This window comes from Dasypus novemcinctus, chromosome 6 (assembly GCF_030445035.2).
Source record: "Dasypus novemcinctus isolate mDasNov1 chromosome 6, mDasNov1.1.hap2, whole genome shotgun sequence".
Taxonomy (NCBI): Eukaryota; Metazoa; Chordata; class Mammalia; order Cingulata; family Dasypodidae; genus Dasypus; species Dasypus novemcinctus.
The window spans coordinates 54,476,044-54,484,010 of NC_080678.1; the positions used below are offsets into that span (position 1 = coordinate 54,476,044).

The 7,967-nt window shown below is 43.0% G+C and overlaps 1 pseudogene; it reads right to left on the minus strand.

Annotated features, from left to right (window-relative positions):
* Positions 1-5,445: 5,445 nt before the first annotated feature.
* On the minus strand, positions 5,446-6,249 carry LOC101426258 (cholesterol 25-hydroxylase-like; annotated as a pseudogene).
* Positions 6,250-7,967: the final 1,718 nt, after the last annotated feature.

Sequence of the window (7,967 nt, forward strand, 5' to 3'; positions counted from 1 at the left end):
AAAAAGAGAACATTCCTTGCATAAACTATAATGGTTTCAATTTTATTTAGCTTGAGTGTAATTTCCCATAGTTAACATATAAACTAAATTAACATTATATGTACAAAATCTTTAGAGTAATGGAAATTCTAAGTTCACATTAGTAAAATTAGGCTAAAGAAAAAAGATTGTATATATGCTCTCTTAAAAAAATAAATTTCTTTGGTTAATAATTATAATTTACTAAGTTTATTTAAATGTAAGGTAACTAGTCAATGTGGTTGTAGTCAATTATAAAAGTTTGTAAAATATCTTCCAAACTGAAAATGTTTAAATAGTTCTAGTTCTAGAAGTCATTGTTAACTAAAAACTTAAATTTGTATTGGTTGCAAAAAATAACTTATGGTAATAAAACCAGTCTGAAGGCCACCACAAGGTGCATATTTAAGTAAATGTTAATAAAAAGTTATCTTAATTCTATTGGGAATCTTCTGTTTTCATTTTAACAATGAAAAATATTTTTTTCCCTTTATTACTAAAGTAAAGTTCCTACTGTTATCTTCATGGTAAAATTGTGTAAGCAAACAGTCATTTGATATATGATGTATTGCATTAAATTGTTTAAAAAATATTAATTTGCATTATGATGTGTTGCATTATGATGTGATATATGATGTGTTGCATTAAATTGTTTAAAAAATAAAAACAAGGAATAAACTTTAACATTGTCAAACTCTTTCGTGCACTCAAACCAGGCCTTTAATACATTACAGGCTGCCTCTCTATGTAAGTTATTGGCTAGGCTGGTCACTGACCCCTCAATTAAAAACATTTGCTATATCAGCCTCTGGTTCTGCCCCTGAAGTTGATGGAAATTACATTGCAGTTTCAAGCTCCTGCAGCAGCCAATGATGACTCGGTACAGCCAAGTGTACAATGGACATCACCTCCAGACTGGCACTGTTCCATAGTGCCAGAGAGCACTATGCACCAGGCTAGCAGAATACTGGAAAATCTCACTCGGATCAATGATGCTGCGACTTGCACACTGCGTGAAGACCATGATAAGTGGAACCATGATACCAGGATACTGTAAGTAAAACTTAACCACAATTGACATTATGGTCTGCTCTCATGGAGAGATAACATGTAAAGTATTACAAACCTGAAACTTAAAACTAATAATTGCAACTCTGAATCCTTATGCCTTAGGTAATACATTAGTTAATATTAAGTCCTGTAATTTTATCTTGTACTAAATATATGCCTAAGAATTATAACATTATCTTTTCTATTTTGTATCAAGTGCAAAGGTATATTAGACATGTTAGATTCCTAGTAAATTCATTTTGTAAACAGTTAATAAACATGTCTATAGAATAAGGTGGCAGTCTCAGCCAGGTTCAGTCAACTTACTATTCTACTGTACTCTACTATGTAGCAAAATGAGGCTTGCTTGCTAATAATGAGTCACCTATTGAACAAGTCAAAATTACCAGAAATTGTACAATTAAAACCAAAATGTAAAAAAACCTTTATTCTGTAGTTCTGATCACTCCCACAGCTAAAAACTAAGAAAATTTCCAACTTGGTGTACTAATCCTGAACAAAACCAATTGCCCAAGGGGTGCCAGTTCACCAGGAGCATCTGACAGAGCACATGAGTGCCAGTCATTAAACAGCTTGAAGTGTGTCTTCAAAAAAAGTTAAGTATCTACTGCAATTTCTCTCTAACAATAAATAACTTAGAGAAAATATATATACTGTTCCCACCAGCTTTTAAAAAGGGGTGCCATCTTTATAAGTACCTAACCTTGTCTACCTCTATAATCTAATGTTCTCTTTTAAAAATGGGTATTCCAAATTTTTAATTTTGTTTCTTTCAGAGGGAACATCTTATTAACCATATGAAAACTTCATACAACTTTGTACAGAATGCCAGATCCATCTTCCTCCAGTTAAAATAAAATAAGAGGTTTACACCTTGTTAGGCAATGACTACAGGCCATGGCCAGCAGGAAGCAGTTACAGAAGAGATCATCTCCCTTTAGCACCCCTTTTAGATTAAAGGTGTAAACTCTTTAAGGGTAAAACAAAATTAATAGATGGATCTTCAGCCTGACTGGAAATCCACCTGAGTGCCAGTGGCCCCAGGATTCTGCAGTCCAGAATAAAAACTTCTAAACTTCTAAAAACAAAGTCCTGGATGCTACACTAAAGATTAATAAATAGTCAATCAAAAAAACAAACAGCCATCCACCTCATAGCTCCAACAATAATTATGCCAAAGCTTAGGAAGTTAAACTTTGGCAATGGGGGAACTGATGTGAGCAATGGGTGGGAGGCTCTTTGTCTCTTAAGAGATAACCTAAACTATCCGTGACTTGTGGGTGTGGGACAATAACAGGCTGCAGTCCTCCCTTGGTGACCATGGCAAGGGCTCCAGTCCCAGGAAACAGTTTAACAATGCAAGGTCTATAAACTTTTAGTATTCGGGGGAAATGCAAACCAAATATGCTAAAAGCTTGTCTAGAATGACTGAAGTCCAAGTTAAAAGCTTACCTAAGATGTGAAAGATACATATGCTAATTCAAGCCTATTGAGAACTGAAACAAAAGGACCATTTAACCTTTACTCTCTGTATAAAAGAAACTTGAAAGTCTTGTTCTGGGCTCAAGTTTGCAACAGGAAGCTCCTGAGTACAGTCAGCTGTCAATTAACCATTTTTCCTTCTCAAAATCATTCCTGAGTCCTGGTCTCTCTATACGAAAATAATTGAACCTCTCTCAAATTCTACAACACTCTCCTCTCTCTCACTCCCACCCTCCCAAAGCATTACAGAATAATAAGAAGTGATTTTGAGAAAAAAATACGGTCCATGTGGACAATCTGCTCCAAATCCAAAACTCCCTTTTACAGTGAGGCAGCATGACACATTTTTTAAAAAGTCACTGAAGGTAAGCTGTGAAAAACCCTCATTATCCAAGTTTAAAAGGGCAGTTTTAAGGTTCCTGGAGCTGCTCAAAATGACTAATAGCTGCACTTTCCATATATTCCTCACTTCTTGGTTCTGCAGGGGCAGGCTGCTCATATTGACATACTGCCCCCAATATAGTGATGTGGGTTATGGGTGGGAGGCTCTTTGTCTCTTCAAAGATAACCTTAACCTAAAATGTCTGTCCTGACTTGTGGGTTTGGAATGGTAAGAGGTTGCAGTCCTGTTCTTGGTGACCATGGCAATGACTCCAGTCCCAGGAGGCAGTTTAGCAATGCAAACTCTATATACATACCTGTCAGTCCAGGGAAACTCTGATGGTGATGATGCCAAAACTTAAGGGAACTTGAACTTGGACTTGAATGGGAAATATAATATAGCCTGTACATAAATTCAAACTCATCTAATTCTATATTCAAGTGTGCCTAGTTTCTAGAAATCCAGTTAAGTGATATGGACTTTGAATGTTCAGAAATGATGTAAGACTAATTGTGTATTCAAGGTTGCATGCAGACAGAATGTGGGCATGATGCTAATTCAAGCTCACCTGAAATGTAGGCAATATGTTAATTCAAAACCTACCTGGTATTCAGGCAAAGACTTAACTAACAAAGAAAGTCGTTTTCTTTGATAAAAGCACCACTTGACTCCCCGCCCTGTATAAAAGACTCTTGAAAATCTTGTTCGAGGCTCGGGTTTGCAACAGAAAGTTCCCGAGTCCAGCTGGCCTTCAATAAACCATTTTTTCCTTCTCAAAATCATTCCTGAGTTCTGACCTTTCTATACTCAAATAACTGAACTGCTTTCAAATTCTACAACAATAGCACTGTCCCCTCAGAGCTCAGTTCCTGTGTCTGTGGATTTCACTCTCACACCATCAATGCATGAAATCTTTACCTACCAGCATGGTCCTGTGCTAACAGAGGAGGAGGTGACCTCAAGCACAGAAGGCAGGGGACACATACAGGGGTGTGAGGAAATCAACGAGCAGCTGGGCAGCCTGGCTGACTTCCAACAACCACCTTTAGGGCCTAAACATATTTCTAAGGAGACTCAATGGCAGACTGTGGAGACCAGGATTTTACATGGACTTCTTTACCTTGAAACAAGAGAGTTTGGATCATAAGGAATAAGCTGAGCTACAAACTGGCCTTATTTACACTTTTCTGTCTTAACTTCCAACTTTCCACAAAATAAGCTACATTTACATGTTGAAGTGAGAACACTTAGGCAGCAGCCAGATGTACTGTGTGCTGTGTGATGCATGTGTGCTCTGTAATAGAGATATTTACAGTGAAGAGTAATCCATGAGAACATCTTGGAACCATCTTTAACAGATGAGGAATCAGGGATCTGGGGCCAAATTTCACTACATCATTAATTCTCCTTTCTTTAAAAGAGAGATATTCATTTTGAATGATGTCTTAATTATGAACGTTAAAAATACAAAATCCTGGATTGCAGACCCACTGAATTCAGTGATTGTTTGCATTACCCAAGGATGCTGGCTTCATGAAAAGAGGCTTACCACTCTAATGCACACATTTGACTTATCTGTTTTGAAAAGCAAGGTGTTTTTATAATTCTCTTCACCTCCCTCCCCAACATGCTCTCTCCACCTGGACAAAACAATCAGATGGCTGCCCAGTGTTAGTCTCTTTCTAAAACTTTCCAGATCAAGTCTATAACTTGCCCCTTAGGCAGAAAGCAGCTGAAAAGTATTCACAACAATAGGAAATACAAATACTTGCTGTTTCTCCCTCTGTGCAATCTTTAGACCAAAACAGACAACCCAGGCCTACAACCACCCATACGACGCCCAACCCCCATAGACAGCTGCTCTAGGCTCTAAAGGACACCCCACTTCATCTCCCTCTTCCTTCTGTACTTTTTATCAGTCAAATGTTGGTGAAACAGGAGTCAGTGCTTGCTTTCTTCATGTTTTGCTGAAGCACAAATAACATTTATTTCATATAAATATATGTCTCTATGAAAAAATAGAAAAAATCACTACAATCTTGGTCACTGTTCAGCAGGAACATATTTCACAGTTTATAAAGTAAGAGATTAGATCCTCTGTTAAAATCAATTCTCTCAGTCTGATTCTAGGACACTTTCAAACCTAGGACATTCCTTGTTCTACAAACAAATCATTTTAGAGATGATGTAAATATGCCAGTGACCATTATCTGAGTCTTATCTAGGAATAAAAGCTTTTGAAATGAGCTCAGAATTCAACACCTAGAATACAACCGCATTGATATACAAACATGATATAAATTACTTGCCAGGTAGCAAAAATAGATCAGATTTTATCTACAACAGTTTCCATCAGTTAAGAAGTGCCTGTTCTTTTTGTGATGCATAAAAAGAGAAACAGCTTAGTGTTCTTCTCCTGATGCAAGAGTGAAACGCACAGCCATCCCGGGTCTGAGAGGGCACCACCCCTGCCAGGCACGCAGCTACTTGGCCTAAGCAGACTGCAGCGTTCCCAGCATTTTGTCCCAGTGTGTGAAGGAAGGTGTGAAGTTGCAGTTAAAGCGGGAGGGATGCAGGTCGTGGTGCGCTACGCCCCCATACCACCCGACAGGCACCAGTCTGTGCGTGGACCAGGGGAAGTCGTAGCCCGAGTGGTCCTCCACGGACAGCCAGATGTTGACCACGTGGAACACCAGGACGGCGAGCAGGTGGCACCCGAGCAGCACCACGTTCACCATGTCGAACAAGCCCAGGGAAAACAGCTCCCCCACGCCCATGTACTGCGTGGCCAGCGCGAAAGAGGACACGTTCTGGTGGTGCACCTTGTGGAAGGTGCGGTGCACGGAAGGCACCTAGTGGCGCAGCAGGTGCCACACGAAGAACTCGGCGTCGAAGAGCAGCAGGCAGACCATGACGTGGCGCGTCAGCTCCAGCACCGCGGGGGCGCCGACGGGCAGGCTGGGGGGGCTGCGGGCCCAGTGCAGCAGCGTCGCGGGCAGCACGAACACCGCATGCTGGTAGAGCGTCTGCCCCAGGCAAGGCAGCAGCTGCCGGGCCGACGGCGAGAGGTCGGGGTGGACCTTGTAGCACCGCAGCGCGGGCACCCAGGGGCACACGGCGTCCAGCAGCACGAACAGCAGACAGAAGCCCACGTAGGTGATGATGGAAAAGATGACCGGGAAGAAGGGCGACTGCGGGAAGGCCTCGCGGCTTCTCAAGCAGTCGCAGAGGGGCTGCAGGAACAGCTGGCCCGAGCCGCAGAGGACCTGGGCGTCGGAGCTGTTCCAGTGGCTCATGGTGGGGCCGGGCCAGGATGCTGCTGCCCCCGTGTCCCGCCGGCTTTTTTGGGGACATGCGGCCCACCCCGAGTGATGTCAGCTGCGTTTTCAATCCCCCTTTCCTGGCTGTGCAGACCTGGATGAGGAGGTAACCCTGCAAATGAGCAGGGCTATAAACACACACCCCTAAAGCTGCCTGAATGGGCTTTTACATATGCACGCTAACTTTTCATATCCGTGCAGTTGACATTTTCTGTCCTTTTCAACTGACTTACAATTTGCATGCAGTGCACAGATCTTCAGTGTCGAGTTGCCCTCAGTTTATTTTTTTTAATTTATTTTGTAAAAATATTACATTAAAAAAAAATATGAGGTCCCATTCAACCCCACCACCCCCACCCCACTACTCCCCCCCCCCCCCCCAGCAACCCTCACTCCCATCATCATGACACATCCATTGCACCTGGTAAGTACATCTCTGGGCATCGCTGCACCCCATGGTTAACGGTCCACGTCAAGTCCCACACTCTCCCCCACTCCATCCAGTGGGCCCTGGGAGGACTCACAACGTCTGGTGATTGCCCCTGAAGCACCATCCAGGGCAACCCCAAGTCCCAAAGGCACCCCCACATCTCATCTCCTCCTGCCACTCCCCACACCCCTCAGCCACCATGTCCACTTTTCCCACTCCAAAGCCACCTTTTCTCTGTGGACCTTGGATTGGCTGTGTCCATTGCACCTCCCTGTCAAGAGGAGGCTCAGATTCCTCATGGATTCTGGATGCAATTCCCCTGCTCTCAGTTGTAGGCACTCTAGGCTCCATGGTGTGGCGGCTGTCCTTCTTCAACTCCATCTTAGCTGAGTGAGGTGAGTCCAATAAATCAGATTGTAGGAGCTGGAGTCTGCCGAGGCTCAGGGCCCAGCCATCACACTGTCAGTCCAGAGATTCAAATTCCCTAAATATATCTTAAACCCCAACATCAACTACAATTCCAGTAAAGTAGCATGAAAGTCTTATGAAAAGAGATCCCATCTGAGTCCAGTTCCATCACGCAGAAACACCAGCTCCAAAGAAGGGCCATCTGATATGGCAGTGAACCCCATCTGCCATGACCATAGAACCCGTGGGTCTCTTTAGCCCTCCAAGGAACCAGTACCCGGGAATTGTATCTACTTTATCTGTCTCTGAGACTCTGCTCAGGTGTGCATAAGGGCAATCCTTCTGACAACCCCAGACTCTTTTTTAGAAACTCATAGTCATATGAGCTCATTTGTCTTTTCCATTTCCCCCGTACTTTAGGTCAAACAGCATTTTTAACTCCTGTTATTATATGTAGACAGGGATATTCTGCTGGTCCGCATTGAACCTTTAATTCAAGGTCATTTTGTAGTTACATCTTCAGCTGGTACTTGGTTGTGATCCCTCGGTGCCAGGGAGGCTCATCCCCGGGTGTCATGTCCCATGCTGGGGGGAAGGCATTGCATTACATGCTGAATTTGGCTTCGAGACTGGCCACATTTGAGTAACATGAAGGATGTCAGGAGGAAATTCCCAGGCACAGTGCTGCTCTAGGCCTTGTTCTTATTTCAGGCATATAGGCTTACAAGCATAGCCATTAGTATCAGAGGCTCACTGTTGGACCCTCATTCCTTCCCGGTCCTTGCTGCTGCACCTGGGGGACTGCCAGTGCTCCCCTAGGGGCCACGACAGAGTACCCCCGGCCAGGCACCCAGTA